Below are 18246 nucleotides of genomic sequence, written 5' to 3' on the forward strand. Positions count from 1 at the left end.
ACGTTTTTAGTAAATCGTGCTGACCCGTGATAGGTGGCACCTCGGTAATTTAGTACTTCGGCCTGTGATAGGCGGTACAATTATGATTTACGCCCTTCGAGGAGGGTTTTGGTTTGGAATTCCGAGTCCATGCATTTTTGCATATACGCATTGCATTAGAGTGCTTGGCACGCGAGTCGTGTTTGATTTAAGATTATGATTGAGTGTTTGAACTGAAGTTGTCATGGTGATTGTGTTATAATTGCCAAGTGTGGATGTTTTGGAATTGTGTGTAAGTGTGATTGATTGCAAAACCATTTCGAAACTTATGTTGTCGTGGTGATTGTGGTATAATTTCCAAGTGTGGATGTTTTGGAATTGTGTGTAAGTGTGATTGATTGCAAAACCATTTCGAAACTTATGTTGTCGTGGTGATTGTGGTATAATTTCCAAGTGTGGATGTTTTGGAATTGTGTGTAAGTGTGATTGATTGCAAAACCATTTCGAAACTTATGTTGTCGTGGTGATTGTGGTATAATTTCCAAGTGTGGATGTTTTGGAATTGTTTTTAAGTGTGATTGATTGCAAAACTATTTCGAAACTCAAGATGTCGTGGTGATTGCGCTATAATTGCTAAGTGTGATTATTTGGATTTGTGTGTAAGTGTTGATTGGTTTCGAAACCCTTTAAAAAGCTGAATTTTGTTGTTTTCTTGTTGTTGTCTGATGTGTATTCGAATATAGAAAACTGTATTCGAATACAGACATGCTGTTTTTGCCACTAACTTACTGTGTAGTCGAATACAGACCGATGTATTCGAATACAGACATGTTGTTTTGCTACTGACTTGCTGTGTAGTCGAATACAGAAGGTTGTATTGGAATACAGACATGTTGTTTTTGCTGCTGAATGCTGAAACAACCTTGTATTCGAATACAGAGATGTTGTATTCGAATACAACAGTGTTGTTTGTAAAAAACTTCATTTTTCAACCTTGTTTATGCATGTTTGGCATATGGAAACCCTTTTAAGGTGCATGCTAAGTTGAAAGGTTATTTTGTGCATTTAAAAACTTAAATGTTATGTGTTAATTGTTAATTTCGGTTGGTGACCATTTACAACTATTGTGGAAATCTGGGCTTTGCCCTCAGATGAGAACCAGGACCATCCTACCGGTTAGTACCCTATAGATGGGAAGGTAGTTGGAAACACCTAACTGGAGTTGTGTCAGGAGGATCTTGCAGAGCGCGTGAAGATCATCCGGGATGTATAGTTTTTTGGTAGAATGATCAGATTCGGTTGATGTATAGGGACTAGACGTCTTTCTTTTTGGGTTGTGTTTATTTTAATTTGGAAAATTGTACCTAAACTAATATTGTCTGTTTGACATTTTATTATGATCGGGTCCATGTACCACTTTTTGCAGTGTAAATACTTTGGATTCGTATTTCAAAAACTATTCTGCTGCTTGTAAATTTTGTTGACTTATTTGTCGTTGTGTTACGACTTAAATATTTATCTAAAAGTATTTCCTTCATTATTTCTTTGTTTTTATGAATTTGTTTGGAAAAAAAATACACTCGCGCTGTTAAAATTCAGGGTGTTACAATGCGTATATGAACAGCGTTACTAAGATATGTTAAACTATTGGCTTATATTTCATATAATCAATTGACAATTAATAGATATCTCTCATAAAATATTCAAGTTAATCAATTATCCCATGTATAAAAAAGTATAGTATGTTCTAGTTTCATGAAGTTCTCTTTGTTGGATTCTTCAAAGTGCTCACTGATCTATCATGTCGAAGTTTTGTTTTTTATATTTAATGCTCGTATTCATATCTCGAAAACAAGAAAGAGAAGTGCACATTTCTCACGTCTATAGCACAAATGAAGACTCTATGTTCGGATTATGAAGTGTTCATCTTTGTTGCATTGAAGTACCACATCAGATGGTCTACAAAGCAACTAATTGGACGGAAGAAATAAAAGTCAGACGAAGCATAATTACAAAGCATACCTTTCTCGGCCTTTTGGCTAAGATTAAGTATAGTATCTGTTCTTATCATTTTAAAATCAGATACGTGGGTCAACGACTCACACGATAGTAAATTAATTTGTTGACGGGGGAGTCCTCAACAATAGCTTGCTATTGGGATCCTCAATTGTCGCCCATGTGTTGCACTACTACACGGACTTGGCACACCCTACTAAATATCAAATACTTCATTTTATTATAATGACGATTGATTTGGCACACAATCTCGTATTTTTTTTTTTGTTTATAAGAGGAGCACAAACGCAATATTATAAGTATCGTCCCTACGTCATTCTCTATTGACAAATTCAGCATTGTGTTTTTTAAATGATATCAAAATTTCAAACACCTTGTTGAAACATCAAACTAAACTATTTCTATATTTCTATAATACTCCATTTATACAAGACAATAAAAATTACCAAGTTACTAATTTCAAAAACCTAACTAAAATATCAGGTTGTAAACGTTATTCACAACTTCCAAATTTTCAAAAATTCTCCTCCTATTAACTATAACACATAACTAACTTCCGAACTTTCAAAAATTCTCAACATTCTTTTTTGTATATATTGAGTGCAAAAGCAAAAAGATGTGTATATGAACAGTGTTACTAAGATATGTTAAACTATTGGTTTATATTTCATATAATCAATTGACAATTAATAAATATCTCTTATAAAATATTCAAGTTAATCAATTATCCCAAAGTAGAGTTTGTTCTAGTTTCATGAAGTTCTCTTTGTTGAATTCTTCAAAGTGCTCACTAATCTATCATGTCGAAGTTTTTTTTTTATATTTAATGCTCGTATTCTTATCTCGATAACAAGAAAGAGAATTGCACATTTCTCACGTCTATAGGACAATTGATGACTTAATGTTTGGATTATGAAGTGTCCATCTTTGTTGCCTTGAAGTCCCACATCAGATGGTCTTCAGAGCAACTAATTGAACGAAAGAAATAAAAGTTAGACTAAGCATAGTTACAAGGCTTACCTTTCGCGGTCTTTTTACTAAGATCAAGTGTAGTATCTATTCTTATCAGTTTAATATTTTATACGTGGGTCAACGAATCACATGATATTAAATTAATTTGTTGACGGGGTAATCCTCATTAATAGCTGGCTATTGGGATCCTCAAGTGTCCGCCATGCATTGGATTACTACACGGGTTTGGCACACCCTACTAAATATCAAATATTTCATTTTATTATATTGATGATTGATTTGGCACACAATCTCCTTTTTTTTTTTTGTTTATAAGAGGAGCACAGAAGCAATATTATAAGTATCGTCCCTGCGTCATTCTCTATTAGACACATTTGATGTAAGACCCATAGTTTTAAATTCTAATTTAGGTATTTTGGTATTGAACTTTGAGGCTTTTAGCCAAGTTATTTATATTTTGTGAGTTTAATGCCCCAAAATTTTATTTGATGCCCCAAATAAAATTATTCAACGATAAATAAATTAGATTAAGTACGGTGATTCTTTTGTCGAAGAATAATTTATTTATGTTATGAAGAATTTGATACCGGACAGTTTTATTAAAAATACTCGGGTTGCTGAAAATATCTAGATATTTAGATATTGGTTTGGTTTAATAAATAAATATAAATACATATAAATAAATAAATATAAATAAATATATATATATATATATATATATATATATATATATATATATATTATTGTGTGTGTGTGTGAAAAGAAAAGAAAAAGAAAGAAAATACAGAACCCTTTTCTTCTTCTCCTTGCCTCGCGATTTCTCCATCTTTCTTCTTCCTTCTCCCTTCTTTTTCGTTTGCTTTCTTTTGCTTCAAGAAAAGAAACTCAAGGTTTGGTGGGTGAGAAAGAAAAGAGCTCTCAACTTTTTTCTTCTTCTTTGATTCGAAAACAAAGAAAAACAATGTTAGGGATTTTCAAAACCATCAAACACAAACCTCCACTTTTCTTCGACATTCGAGCTTTGTTTCGAGAAGTGATAGAAGGGAAAGTTGTTCATCTCCCCGCTACGGTGCTAGTGAGTCAACTTTGGAAGAGACGACGCGAGCAGAGATTTTATCAGAATTAATCGCAGTACCGTAATCGCTCGTTAAAGCTACCGTTAAGGTAAGGGGTCCTTCCAAATCTTTAGCTTGCATATATGATGCTATATGTGTATTTGTGGAGATGGAATTTGGTGAAATGAATGTGTCATTTTGTGGAAAAGGAATATAATTCATTTATGTGTGTTTTTAAGGAAATTAAATTTGATGTATTTGAGGTGTGGTTTTGAAAAAATTAATTTCGCATGAATTATGTTTTGAATTTTGTGGGAATTTATGAGTGATTGATGATTGAGCTTGGTGTGGTTTTTGTGGAATTTGTATTGATCGAATTTAATGTGAATTGTGGATTGAATTTGATGTGTGGTGGTGGAAAATATATGTTTGAGTGTGCTCTATGTTGAAATTGAAAATCATTAGTGTTAAATGAGTATTAAAAACGGGGAATCTTTTAATATCTCCATTTGCTTAATGATTGTTGTGGAAAGAGTCAGAGTATGCTCATGCATTTCATAGTACATGGTGACATGGTAATAGTGGTGACCGTGATGAGTCACGAGATGATGCCATGTGATATGTTGGTTCATCTTATCCTTGCAGGGATTTTCGCGTCGTGTTGATCGATTTTTTGCCTCGTGTAGATCTGTGATAGACTGCACATTTTTAGTAAATCATGCTCACCCGTGATAGGTGGAACCTCGGTAAACATTATTGGTCTGTGATAGGCGGTACGTTTACGATTTACGCTTTATAGTAAATCATGTTGACCCGTGATAGGTGGCACCTCGGTAAATAGTACTAGTCTGTGATAGGCGGTACGTTTATGATTTACGCTTTTTAGTAAATCGTGCTAACCCATGATAGGTGGCACCTCGGTAAACAGTACTGATCTGTGATAGGCGGTATGTTTACGATTTAGGCTTTGTAGTAAATCGTGTTGGCTCGTGATAGGTGGCACCTCGGTAAACAGTACTGGTATGTGATAGGCAGTACGTTTACAATTTACACTTTTTAGTAAATCGTGTTGACCTGTGATAGGTGGCACCTCGGTAATTAGTACTAGTCTGTGATAGGCGGTACAATTATGATTTATGCCCTTTCGATGAGGGTTCTGGTTCGAGTTCCGGAATTCATGCATTTTGGCATACACACATTGCATTAGGGTGCTTGGTACGCGAATCATGTTTGATATAATGTGATGATTGCGTATGTATATTCAGTTGTTGTTGTTGTGATTGTGTCGAAATTGGTAAGTGTGATTGTTTTGGATTTGTCGTAAGTGTTGAATGATTGCGAAACCATTTCGAAACTGAATTCTGCATTTTTCTGCAGTTGTATTCGAATACAATGAGGTTGTAGTCGAATACAGATGTCCTGATTTTGCTACTAACTTCTGAAACAACATTGTATTCGAATACAAGAAGGTTGTAGTCGAATACATATGTCTTGATTTTGCTACTGACTTCTGAAACAACATTGAATTCGAATACAAGAAGGTTGTAGTCGAATACAGATGTCCTGATTTTGCTATTGACTTACAAAGTAGTATTGTATTCGAATACAAGGATGTTGTATTCGAATACGACAGTGCAGTCTTGTTAAAAACTTCATTTTTTTCAACTTGTTTATGCATGTTTGACATATGAAAACCCTTTCAAGGATTATGCTAAGATGAAAGGTTATTTTTTGCATTTAAAATTTAAATGCTAAGTGATATTTGTTAATTTCGGTTGGTGACCTTTACAATTATTGTGGAAATCTAGGCTTTGCCTTCAAATGAGAACCAGAATCGTCCTACTGGGTAGTACCCTAGAGATGGACACGTAGTTAGACATATCTGATCGGTGCTGTGTTAGAAGAATCTTGCGGGGCGCGTGAAGATCTCTAGGGTTGTATAGTTTATTTTGAAGCATGGTCAGATTAGATGGTTGTATAGGGGATATATGTCTTTCTTTTGTGGATGTATTTATTTCAATTTGGAAGACTGTACCTATACATCATATTGTCAGCTTGACTTTTGTTTTGATGGGTCCATGTACCACTTTTTGATGTGACGTGGGGGAGTTAATATTCTTGGGGCAGTACTTTTGTATAGGTGTCTGCCGAGAATACTCCAGGGGTATGAGCTATGTTTGATAGGCCTCATAGCGCCGGTGTATTTTGATGTTTAAATACTTTGGATTTTTATTTCAAAAACTATTATGCTGCTTGTAAATATTGTTGACTTTTGTCGTTGTGTTACGACTTAAATATTTTATCCAAAAGTATTTATTTCTTCCTTGATTTTTGAAATTCAATTATTGTTTTTTTTTTAAAAAAAAATGGGTTGTTACAATTGTGGTATCAGAGCTTTGGTTTAGATTGCAGGTCAACCGGTAGGTTGGGAGTCGTTATCTGATCATGCGTCGGGGTAATTTGTCTGAGTTGTCGGATCAGGGGTAGTTATTATGTGTTGATGTAGTCGGAAGTTAGTTTTGGAGTTATTTGATGTGGTGTTAAGACTCTTCTTGATGATGGTTTTATAGGAAAACCATGTCACCAAGAAGGAATGACGCTCCGAGAGTCAATGTCAATAGGGAAGACCAAATGGCGGAAGCTATGAATAACATGGTTGCTTCTGTTGCTGTCCAGACTGCTGCAAAGACTTGACGAGATCTAGAAAAGAGGGAAAAAGAGATATGTGTTGCTGAGTCAAGAGGATTAGAAGATTTTCGTGGTTACAATCCTCCCAAGTTTAAGGGTGATGAGAACTTAGAGAAAGCGGATCAGTGGATCCAAGAAGTGGAAAAGATCTGAGATGATTAACTGTCAGGTAGGAGTGAAGGTCAACTATGCCACTTATCTGCTATTAGGGGATGCTTAGTATTGGTGGAGGAGTACAAGGTTGTTGATGGGATCAGCTCACGAGGAGGAGAACTAGGAATCATTCAAAAGGAAGTTTTTAGACAAATACTTCCCGATGAGTACCAGGACTAAACTGGGTGATGATTTTCTAAAACTTCATCAGGGGAACATGACAGTGGGTGAATATGCCGCTAAGTGTGAATCGTTGTCAAGGCATTTCAGGTTTTTCCGTGAAGAGATTGATGAACCATCCATGTGTCATCGTTTCCAAGACGGATAAAAGTATGAGATTCAAGACTCTGTCTTACCCTTGAGAATTCAACGTTTCCAAGTTCTTGTGGAAAAATGTAGAAAGGTTGAGGATATGAAAAATAAGAGGGCTAGTCGAGTAGGGAGTTTTAATTCAGATGGCCTAGTCGAGTGAATCATCAGAATAACAAGGGAAGACAAGTTGCTAAACCTTATAATCGACCACAAAATAACAATGGGGGGCATAATCGCCCGAGGAACCAGAATTTTGGAAGACAATTGGGACAAGTGGATCGATGTTTTTTATGTGAGGAAGAGGGACATTATGCTAGTGCTTGTACCTCTAATATTCTTACTTGCTACAATTGTCAGAAGCCAGGGCACATGGCAAAGGATTGCACAACTCCGAAGGTGGAACCAGTTGTGTATGTAACTAGGGCTACTCGTCCTACTGCTAGAGGACGCGTTTATTGCGTGAGTGCTGAAGCTGGAAATCCATCTAGCAATCTGATTGAACATGATTGTGAGATTGCAGGTAACACTCTTACTGCACTTTCTGATTCAGGGGCAACTCATTCCTTCATTGATATGGATTGTGTGAATCGTTTGAAGTTATTTGTATCTGCTTTGCCTTTTGATTTGGTTGTTTCCACACCTGCTAAGACTTTGACAGTAAATTCTGCATATTTACATTGTCAAATAACTATCCAAAATAGGGATTTCTTGGTTAATTTGATTTGTTTACCTCTACAATCACTCAAGGTCATTCTTGGTATGGATTGGATGTCGTATCATTATGTGATCTTGGATTTTGCTCGCAAACTAGTTCTTTTCCCCGAACCAAGAGTTGTTAAGTATCTAGCTGCTAACAAACTCGGAGTGTCACTAATAGAAGGAACTCATGAGTTGTTGTCTTTGGCTAATGTGGAGGCAAAGATAAATGTGAACATAGAGGATGTGATGCTTGTCAATGAGTATCGGGACGTATTTCCAACAGAAATTCTAGGATTGCCACTGGTAAGAGAAGTGGAATTTTTCATTGATTTGCACCCAGGAATCAGACCTATTTCAATTGTGTCGTATCGAATGTCGCCATTGGAATTAAATGAGCTCAAATGCCAAATTGAAGATTTGTTGGAGAGGAAATTTATTAGGCCAAGTGTATCACCATGGGGAGCTTCGGTGTTTCTAGTTAAGAAGAATAACGGAAGCTCGCGTTTATGTGTGGATTATAGACAGCTTAATAAGGAAACTATTAAGAATCGTTATCCTTTGCCACACATTGATGATTTCATGGATCAGTTGAGAGGAGTCGTGGTATTTTCGAAGATTGACTTGAAGTCGGGTTACCATCAGATTCGAGTAAGAGAAGGAGATATTCAAAAGACTGCTTTTAGAACCCGTTATGGACATTATGAATATCTTGTTATGCCGTTTGGAGTTACCAATGCACCAGCAATTTTAATGGACTACATGAACAGAATCTTTAGTCCATTCCTAGAAAAAAAATTTGTGGTGTTCATTGATAATATATTAATTTATTCAAGGACTGAGGAAGAACATGGAGAACATTTGTGCCAAGTTCTTGAAATTTTACGCGAGAAGCAATTGTATGCCAGTCTATCAAAGTGTGAGTTTTGGCTAGAATAAGTGATTTTCTTAGGACATGTGGTAACCAAGGAAGGAATCGTTGTGGATCTGGCAAAGATTGAGACAATTCTTGCTTGGAAACAGCCTCATATTGTCACTGATATACGAAGTTTCGTAGGACTGGCAGGGTACTACAGGAGGTTTATTGAAGGTTTTGCTAAGATTGTAGCCCCATTGACACAACTTACTAGAAAGGATCAAATGTTCGCATGGACGGAGAAGTGTGAGGAAAATTTTCAGTTACTAAAGAAGAAGTTGACAACCTCACCAGTATTGGTATTACCGCAATCAGAAGAACCATATGAAGTTTACTGCGATGCGTCTCACCAAGGTTTGGGATGTGTTCTGATGCAACACAAGAAAGCTGTAGCTTACGCCTCAAGGCAATTGAAGATTCATGAAAGAAACTATCCTACTCATGACTTGGAGCTTGTTGTTGTAGTTTTTGCATTGAAGGTCTGGAGGCACTATTTATATGGATGCACGTTCACAGTGTTCAGTGACCTTAAAAGTTTGAAATATATGTTTGATCAGAAGGAATTGAATATGCGTCAAAGACGATGCATGGAGACTCTCAAGGATTTTGATTTCACACTACAGTACCCCCTTGGGAAGGCCAATGTAGTGGCTGATGCATTGAGTAGAAGAAGTGTATCGGTGTCTTCAACAGTGATGGCTAAACAATTTTAGAAGAGGCTCATAAGAGTAAATTGAGTATTCATCCTGGAGCAACAAAGATGTGTCAGGATTTGAGGCAGAATTATTGGTGGCCAGGAAAGAAGAGACATGTAGCAGAGTATGTATCAACTTGTTTAACTTGTCAGAAAGCGAAAGTGGAACATCATCGACCTGCTGGAATGTTGCAACCTTTAGATATACCTGAATGGAATTGGGACAACATTTCAATGGATTTTATAACTGGGTTGCCGAAAACAAGGAGAAGGAATGATTCTATTTGGGTGATAGTGGATCGATTAACTAAATCCGCACACTTTTTACCAGTAAAGACCATCTATAAGGTGGATAAGCTAACCGATATCTACATTGTTGAGATTGTGAGATTACACGGAGTACCGTCGAGTATTATGTCAGACAGTGACCCAAAGTTCACATCGCACTTTTGGAGAGCATTGCATGAAGCGTTGGGAAAAAAAACTAAGATTGAGTTCAGCTTACCATCCACAAACGGACGGACAGACTGAGAGGACAAATCAGTCCTTGGAAGATATATTGGGAGCATGTGTATTAGATGATAGAGGAAGTTGGGGTGATGTACTTCTGTTGGTTGAGTTTACCTACAACAATAGTTTCCACGCAAGTATTGGAATGGCACCATATAAGGCTTTATATGGGCGCAAGTGTCAAACGCCTTTGTGTTGGTATAAGAACGGTGAGAGTATGATTGCAGGACCGAAGATGGTACAACAGACTACATATAAGGTCAAGAAGATAAAAGAGAAAATGAAGATTTCACAAGATCGTCAGAAGAGTTATGCAGACAAGCGTCGCAGGCTTTTAGAATTTGAACAATGTGACCATGTATTTCTAAGAGTCACACCTACGACTGGAGTCAGTAGAGCCTTAAAATCGAAGAAATTGACTCCGAAATTCATTGGAACATATCAGATTTCTGCACGAATTGGACTTGTTGCTTATCGGATTGCATTGCCTCCGATGCTGACCAATATTCACGACGTTTTTCATGTGTAGCAGTTAAGGAAATACCTTGCAGATCCGTCTCATGTGATCGAACCAGACACAATTCAACTGAAGGATAACTTGTCATTTGTAAGACCCTTAATTTTTAAATCCTAAATTATACAATTTTAGGGTATTCGGTGTTGAAGTTCTTAGGCTTTTAGCCTAGTTTTTGGTAATTAATGGGTTAAATGCCAAAAATATATTTTTGGAAATTGGATTAAAATTATTTGTCGAAGAATAATTTATTTACGTTACGAAGAATTGGACACCAGAGAGTTTTGTTAAATATCTAGATATTTAGGTATTTATTGGTTTAGGTTTAATTATTATATATATATTATATATTATTATTATTAGTAATATATATATATATATATATATATATGTATGTATTAGAAAGGAATGAAAGGAACAAAGAAAGAAAACAAAAACGTTTCCTTCGTTCCCTGCCTTGCGACCTTTCTTCTTCATCCTTATTTCTTCTCCTTTTTTTTTCTTTCTTTTGCTTTAAGAAATGAAACCCAAGGCTTAGTGGGTGAGAAAGAAAAGAGCTCCCAGCTTCCTTCTTCTTCTTTGATTCGAAAACGAAGAAAAACGGTGTTAGGGGTTTTGAAAACCGTCAATCACAAACCTCCATGTTTCTCCTAGATCTAAGCTTCGTTTCGAGAAGTGATAGAAGGGAAAGTTTCTCACCTCCATGCTATGGTGCTAGTGAACCAACTTTGGAAGCGACGACGCGAACGAAGTTTTTACCGGAATTAATTACGATATCGTAATCGCGTGTTAGAGCTATCGTAAAGGTAAGGGCTCCTTCCAAACTTTTAGTTTGCATTTAGGGACTTACCTGTGGTTGTGTGGAAAAGAAATTGGTTAGGGTTGAAGTGTTGATTTGGGGAAAATGAATTTAATGCTTTTATGGGTAAAATTTTAGAGTTGGGTTTTGGTGATATTGATGAGTGTTTCGTGGAAAATGAATTTAACTCATTTATGTGTGGTTTTGAGGAAATGAAATTTGATGTGTTTGAGTGGTGGGTTGTGATAATTTTGTGGTTGTCGTGTTTGACATGTTCATAATTAATATTTATAAATTTTGAGATGTGTTTGTGTGGATTTTGTTGAAAAATGAATTGATGTGATTTAGTGTGAATTGTGGATTGAATTTGAGAATATGTCTGAGTATGTTTTGTGTGGAATTTGAAAGCCATTAGAGTTAAACGAGTATTAAAAATGGGGAATCTTTTAATATTTATGTTTACTTAATGTTTGTTGTCAGAATTGTTAGAGTTAAACGAGTATTAAAAATGGAGAATCTTTTAATATCTCTGTTTACCTAATGTTTGTAGTGAAAATCGTTAGAGTTAAATGAGTATTAAAAATGGGGAATCTTTTAATATCTGCATTTACTTAATGATTGTCGTCAAAATTGTTAGAGTTAAACGAGTATTAAAAATGGGGAATCTTTTAATATTTATGTTTACTTAATGATTGTCGTGAAAATTGTTAGAGTTAAATGAGTATTAAAAATGTGGAATCTTTTAATATCTGCATTTACTCAACGATTGTCGTGGATAAAGTCAGAGTATGCTCATGTATTTCATAGTACATGGCGACCGGATGGGCCACGGTGATAGTGGTGACCGGATGGGTCACGAGATGATTCCATGTGATTTGTTGGTTCATCTTATCCTTGTGGGGATCGTCGCATCGTGTAAGGCCTGCGATAGACTACACATTTTTGGTAAATCGTGTTGACCCGTGACAGGTGGCACCTCGGTAAACAGTACTTCGGCCTGTGATAGGCGGTACATTTACGATTTTCATTTTTAGTAAATCGTGTTGACCCGTGATAGGTGGTACCTCGGTAATTTAGTACTTCGGCCTGTGATAGGCGTTACAATTATGATTTACGGCCCTTCGAGGTGGGTCTGCGTTTGGAAATCTGAGTCCATGCATTTTGGCATATACGCATTGCATTAGGGTGTTTGGAACGCGAGTCATATTTGATTCAAGATTATGATTGAGTGTTTGAACTCAAGTTGTCATGGTGATTGTGTTATAATTTCCAAGTGTGGATGTTGTGGAATTGTGTGTAAGTGTGATTGATTGCAAAACCATTTCGAAACTTATGTTGTCGTGGTGATTGTGTTATAATTGTCAAGTGTGGATGTTTTGAAATTGTGTGTAAGGGTGATTGATTGCAAAACTATTTCGAAACTCAAGATGTCATGGTGATTGCGCTATAATTGCTAAGTGTGATTGTTTGGATTTGTGTGTAAGTGTTGATTGGTTTCGAAACCCTTTAAAAAGCTGAATTTTGTTGTTTTCCTGTTGTTGTCTGATGTGTATTCGAATACAGAAAGCTGTATTCGAATACAAACATGTTTTTGCTACTGACTTGCTGTGTAGTCGAATACAGAAGGTTGTATTCGAATACAAACATGTTGTTTTTGCTGCTGAATGCTGAAACAGCCTTGTATTCGAATACAGAGATGCTGTATTCGAATACAACAGTGTTGTTTTGTTAAAAACTTCATTTTTCAACCTTGTTTATGAATGTTTGGCATATGGAAACCCTTTTAAGGTGCATGCTAAGTTGTAAGATTATCTTGTACATTTAAAAACTTAAATGTTATGTGTTAATTGTTAATTTCGGTTGGTGACCATTTACAACTATTGTGGAAATCTGGGCTTTGCCCTCAGATGAGAACCAGGACCATCCTACCGGTTAGTACCCTATAAATGGGAAGGTAGTTGGACACACCTGACTGAAGTTGTGTCAGGAGGATCTTGCGGGGCGCGTGAAGATCATTCGGGATGTATAGCTTTTTTGGTAGAATGATCAGATTAGGTTGACGTATAGGGACTAAACGTCTTTCTTTTTGGGTTGTGTTTATTTTAATTTGGAAGACTTTACCTATACTAATATTGTTTGTTTGACATTTTATTATGATGGGGTCCATGTACCACTTTTTGATGTGTAAATACTTTGGATTCGTATTTCAAAAACTATTCCGCTGCTTGTGAATTTTGTTGACTTATTTGTCGTTGTGTTACGACTTAAATATTTATCTTAAAGTATTTCCTTATTTATTTCTTTGTTATTATGAATTTGTTTTGAAAAAAAAAAATACACTCGCGCTGTTAAAAATCGGGGTGTTACATCATTCGAAGTATTACATGTAAGAACTGATGACATGAAGATTAAGCGTCGTGCAGGTCCATGATAGATTGCACATTTTTAGTAATTCGTGCTGACCCGTGATAGGTGGCACCTCGGTAAAAAGTATTGGTCTGTGATAGGCTGTACGTTTACGATTTACGTTTTTTAGTAAATTGTGATTACCCGTGATAGGTGGCACCTTGGTAAACAATACTGGTATGTGATAGGCGGTACGTTTACGATTTACGCTTTTTAGTAAATCGTGTTGACCCGTGATAGGTGGCAACTCGGTAAACAGTACTTGTCTGTGATAGGCGGTACCTTTACGATTTATGCTTTTTAGTAAATTGTGTTGACCCGTGATAGGTGGCACCTCGATAATTAGTACTAGTCTGTGATAAGTGGTACAATTATGATTTACACCCCTTCGAGGTGGGTTTTGGTTCAAGTTCTAGAATTCATGCATTTTGGCATATACGCATTGCGGGTCATGTTTCATATAATGTGATGATTGTGTATGTATAATCAGTTGTTGTTGTTATGATTGGGCTGAAATTGGTAAGTGTGATTGTTTTGGATTTGTCGTAAGTGTTGATTGATTGCGAAACCATTTCGAAACTAAATTCTGCATTTTTCTGCAGTTGTATTTGAATACAATGAGGTTGTAGTCGAATACAGATGTCCTGAATTTTCTACTGACTTCCGAAACGGCATTGTATTCGAATACAAGAAGGTTGTAGTCAAATACATATGTCCTGATTTTGCTACTGACTTCTGTAACAGGATTGTATTCGAATACAAGAAGGTTGTAGTCGAATACAGATGTCCTGATTTTGCTACTGACTTCTGAAACAACATTGTATTCGAATACAAGAAGGTTGTAGTTGAATACAGATGTCATGATTTTGCCACTGACTTCTGAAACAACATTGTATTCGAATACAAGAAAGTTGTAGTCGAATACAGATGTCCTGCTTTGCTACTGACTTACAAAATAGCACTGTATTCGAATACAAAGATGTTGTATTCGAATACGACAAAGAAGTCTTGTTAAAAAATTCATTTTTTTTAACTTGTTTATGCATGTTTGACAGATGAAAATCCTTTCAAGGAGTATGCTAAGATGAAATGTTATTTTGTGCATTTAAAATTTAAATGCTAAGTGATATTTGTTAATTTAATTGGTTGTTTAACAAATTGAGCATTGTGTTTTTTAAATGATATCAAAATTTCAAACACCTTGTTGAAACATCACACTAAACTATTTGTATATTTCTATAATACTCCATTTATACAAGACTATAAAAATTACTAAGTTACTATAAAAATGTCAAAAACCTAACAAAAATATGAGGTTGTAAACGTTATTCACAACTTCCGAATTTTCAAAAATTCTCCTTCTATTCACTATAACACATATCTAACTTCCGAAATTTCAAAAATTCTCAACATTCTTTTTTGTATATATTGACTGCAAAAGCTAAAACATACGTATATGAAAGGTGTAGCTAAGATATGTTAAACTATTGGCTTATATTCCATATAATTAACTGACAATTAATAGATATCTCTCATAAAATATTCAAGTTAATCAATTGTCCCATGTATTAAAAAGTATAGTATGTTCTAGTTACATGAAGTTCTCTTTGTTGAATTATTTAAAGTGCACACTTCTCACGTCTATAGCACAACTAATGACTCAATGTTTGGATTATGAGTGTCCATCTTTGTTGCCTTGAAGTCCCACATCAGATGGTCTACAGAGCAACTAATTGGACGGAAGAAATAAAAGTCAGACGAAGGATAGTTACAAAGCATACTTTTCTCGGCCTTTTGGTTCAGATCAAGTGTAGTATCTGTTCTTATCAGTTTAATATCTGATACATGGGTCAACGACTCCCACAATATTAAATTAACTTGTTAACGGGGGAGTTCTCAACAATAGCTTGTTGTTGGGATCCTCAAGTGTCGCTCGTGTGTTGCACTACTACACGGGCTTGGCACACCCTACTAAATATCAAATATTTCATTTTATTATAATGACGATTGATTTGGCACATAATCTCTTATTTTTTGTTGTTTATAAGAGGAGCACAAAAGCAATATTATAAGCATCATAATTGTATCCTTCTCTATAAGACACATTTGACAATGTGACATTCTGTATATCTTCAAGATTATAATGATGATGAAAGGGCTCATTACAATAGCTCTTGAGATCAATATAAGACTTTATTGGTTGTTTAACAAATTGAGCATTGTGTTTTTTAAATGAAATCCAAATTTCAAACACCTTGTTGAAACATCACACTAAACTATTTATATATTTATATAATACTCAATTTATACAAGACTGTAAAAATTACGAAGTTACTATAAAAATTTCGAAAACCTAACTAAAATATCATGTTGTAAGCGTTATTCAAAACTTTTAAATTTTCAAAAATAGTTCTCCTTTTCACTATAACAAATATGTTACTATAACTTCCGAATTTTCAAAAATTCTCAACATTCTTTTTTATATATATTGAGTGCAAATGCAAAAAGATGTGTATATGAACGGTGTTGCTAAGAAAAGTTGAACTATTGGCTTATATTACATATAATCAATTGACAATTAATAGATATCTCTCATAAAATATTCAAGTTAATCAATTATCTCGTGTATAAAAAAGTATAGTATGTTCTAGAAACATGAAGTTCTCATTATTTGATTCTTCAAAGTGCTCACTAATCTATCATGGTGAAGTTTTTTTTTTATATTTAAAGCTCCTATTCGTATCTCGGAAACAAGAAAAATAAGTGCACACTTCTCACGTCTATAGCACGATTGATGACTCAATGTATGGATTATGAAGTGTCCATCGTTGTTCCCTCGAAGTCCCGCATCAGATAGTCTGCAGAGCAACTAATTGGACATAGGAAATAAAAGTCAGACGAAGCATAGTTACAAAGCATACCTTTCTCGGCCTTTTGGCTAAGATCAAGTGTAGTATATGTTCTTATCAGTTTAATATCTGATACGTGGGTCAATGACTCACACGATATTAAATTAATTTGTTGACGGGGGAGTCCTTAACAATAGCTTGTTGTTGGGATCCTCAAGTGTAGCCCATGTGTTTCACTACTAAACGGGCTTCGCACACCCTTCTAAATATCAAATATTTTATTTTATTATAATGACAATTGATTTAACACACAATCTCCTATTTTATGTTGTTTATAAGAGGAGCACAAAAGCAATATTATAAGTATGATCCTTGCATCATTCTCTATTATACACATTTGACAATGTGGCATTTTGTATATCTTCAAGATTATAATGACAATGAAAGGGCCCATTATAATAGCTCTTGAGATCAATATAAGACTTTACGGAGATTTCTTTTCAATTAATTTAATTGGTTGTTTAACAAATTGAGCATTGTGTTTTTTAAATGATATCAAAATTTCAAACACCTTGTTGAAACATCACACTAAACTATTTGTATATTTCTATAATACTCCATTTATACAAGACTATAAAAATTACTAAGTTACTATAAAAATTTCAAAAACCTAAATAAAATATCAGGTTGTAAACATTATGAAGTAACAATGTCGATTTACAAGAAAGGGAGATTTGAATTGTAAATGCACCTTTCAAAAATCTATTATATATATTTAAAACAGACTCCTGATGCCGTTATGAAGTCTAAAACAAAATTATTAGATGAGACTTTTTCAAAATTTAATAAATAAATTATTAATATTTTATTTAATAACTATAGAAATTTTTTTTAACAGAATTAATGACATTTTTAAATCTATTTTCTCTATATTTTTCAAAAAATGAAATAAGACATTTCAATAGTTCTACTAAAAAATTTCATATATACATTGTATCACTCCAATAACTCATGCTATTAATATGTTTACGGCTTATCTCATCTATTATATATATTTAAAACAGACTCCTGATGCCACATCATCATATTTTGCCACATCATCGTATTTTGCCACTTCAACATATTTCATCCACATCAGTCAAAAAGCTGATGTGTACCTCATGAGAGTACCCCTTCTCTTTCAACAACTTTTCATATTCCTTACACAATTTCTTTAATACCTCCAAAATCTATTTGATAATATTATTTTATAATAAATTTATAAATTATGAAATTATTTTACAATTATTTATAATAAATTTATAAATTATTTTACAATTTGATTATAATTTGATAATTTATATTATTATCAAATTTATAATTTATATTATTATCAAATTATTTTATAAGTTATTTTATAATAAATTTATAAATTATTTTATAGTATTATTAGTCATTTACCAATTGTAATAATTTATATTATTAATCATTAAATTCAATGAAAAAAAATCACATAATCACTCATAAATATCGACATAAATGCTATTTATCTAATCCTCCTTACAATTATATGATTCCACTTATGGTGAGTAATGATTTTATACGTTTCTAATTCAATTACTCATTAATGTCAATCCATTTAAAATTACTTTCAATTTATGTCAATCCATTTTTTTTAGTAACATTTTATAAAATAAAAATATATATT

At 34.4% G+C, this 18246-nt stretch overlaps 4 non-coding genes across 4 annotated transcripts; all 4 read left to right on the forward strand.

Moving 5' to 3' along the window:
• Positions 1 to 1997: 1997 nt before the first annotated feature.
• On the forward strand, positions 1998 to 2192 carry LOC113786858 (U2 spliceosomal RNA). The gene has a single exon (XR_003473166.1). It is a non-coding gene; the product is annotated as a U2 spliceosomal RNA (small nuclear RNA).
• Positions 2193 to 3011: 819 nt separating this feature from the next.
• On the forward strand, positions 3012 to 3206 carry LOC113786860 (U2 spliceosomal RNA). Its single transcript, XR_003473168.1, has one exon. It is a non-coding gene; the product is annotated as a U2 spliceosomal RNA (small nuclear RNA).
• A 12281-nt stretch (positions 3207 to 15487) lies between these two features.
• On the forward strand, positions 15488 to 15682 carry LOC113786856 (U2 spliceosomal RNA). The gene has a single exon (XR_003473164.1). It is a non-coding gene; the product is annotated as a U2 spliceosomal RNA (small nuclear RNA).
• A 945-nt stretch (positions 15683 to 16627) lies between these two features.
• LOC113786855 (U2 spliceosomal RNA) lies at positions 16628 to 16822 on the forward strand. The gene has a single exon (XR_003473163.1). It is a non-coding gene; the product is annotated as a U2 spliceosomal RNA (small nuclear RNA).
• Positions 16823 to 18246: the final 1424 nt, after the last annotated feature.

Source organism: Cicer arietinum, chromosome 5 (genome assembly GCF_000331145.2).
Source record: "Cicer arietinum cultivar CDC Frontier isolate Library 1 chromosome 5, Cicar.CDCFrontier_v2.0, whole genome shotgun sequence".
Lineage (NCBI taxonomy): Eukaryota > Viridiplantae > Streptophyta > Magnoliopsida > Fabales > Fabaceae > Cicer > Cicer arietinum.